Genomic DNA, 1,207 nt, shown 5'->3' with positions numbered 1-1,207 from the left:
TGTATTGTCCCTTTCTCTCCGAGGAGTGTATTGGCCTTCCCGCCCCGAGGAGTGTATTGGCTTCTTCGCCCCCGAGGAGTGTATTGGCTTCTTCGCCCCCGAGGAGTGTATTGGCTGCTCCGCCCCCGAGGAGTGTATTGTCCCTTTCTCTCCGAGGAGTGTATTGGCCTCCCCGCCCCCGAGGAGTGTATTGGCTTTTCCACCCCCCTGAGGAGTGTATTGGCTCCTCTGCCCGTCCCCAGGAGTGTATTGGCTTCTCTGCCCGTTGAGGAGTCTTTTGGCTTCTCTGCCCATTGAGGAATTTTTTGGCTTCTCTGCACCCCGAGGAGTGTATAGTCCGCACCGCGCCCCAAGGAGTGTATTGGCTGCTCCGCCCCCGAGGAGTGTATTGGCTGCTCCGCCCCCGAGGAGTGTATTGGCTGCTTCGCCCCCAAGGAGTGTATTGGCTGCTTCTCCCGCGAGGAGTGTATTGGCTTCTTTGCCCCCGAGGAGTGTATTGGCTGCTTCGCCCGCGAGGAGTGTATTGGCTGCTTCGCCCGCGAGGAGTGTATTGGCTTCTTCGCCCCCGAGGAGTGTATTGGCTGGTTCGCCCCCGAGGAGTGTTTGGCTGCTTCGCTCCCGAGGAGTGTATTGGCTGCTTCGCCCCCGAAGAGTGTATTGGCTGCTTCGCCCCCGAGGAGTGTATTGGCTGCTTCGCCCCCGAGGAGTGTATTGGCTGCTCCGCCCCTGAGGAGTGTATTGGCCCTTTCTCCCCGAGCAGTGTATTGGCTTCTCTGCCCGTTGAGGAGTTTTTTGGCTTCTCTGCCCATTGAGGAGTTTTTTGGCTTCTCTGCCCCCCGAGGAGTGTATAGTCCGCACCGCACCCCGAGGAGTGTATTGGCTGCTCCACCCCCGAGGAGTGTATTGGCTTCTCCCCCCCCGAGTAGTCTTTTGGCTTCTCGCCCCTGAGGAGTGTATAGTCCGCTCCGCCGTCAAGGAGTATATTGGCTGCTCTGCCCCTGAGGAGTGTTTTGGCTGCTCCACCCCCCCAATGAGTCTATTGGCTTCTCTGCCCCCCTGAGGAGTGTATAGCCCTCTGCCCCCCCCCCAGGAGTGCATTGGCTTCTCCGCCCCCCGAGGAGTGTAGAGTCAGCTCCGCCCCAAGGACTGGTTTCGCTGCTCCGCCCCCGAGGAGTGTATTGGCTTGTCCGTCCCTCCCGAGGGGTGT

This window comes from Phyllobates terribilis, unplaced genomic scaffold (genome assembly GCF_046119375.1).
Source record: "Phyllobates terribilis strain yellow unplaced genomic scaffold, ASM4611937v1 Scaffold_12__6_contigs__length_324123572, whole genome shotgun sequence".
Lineage (NCBI taxonomy): Eukaryota > Metazoa > Chordata > Amphibia > Anura > Dendrobatidae > Phyllobates > Phyllobates terribilis.
This window is presented reverse-complemented; position numbering follows the sequence as displayed.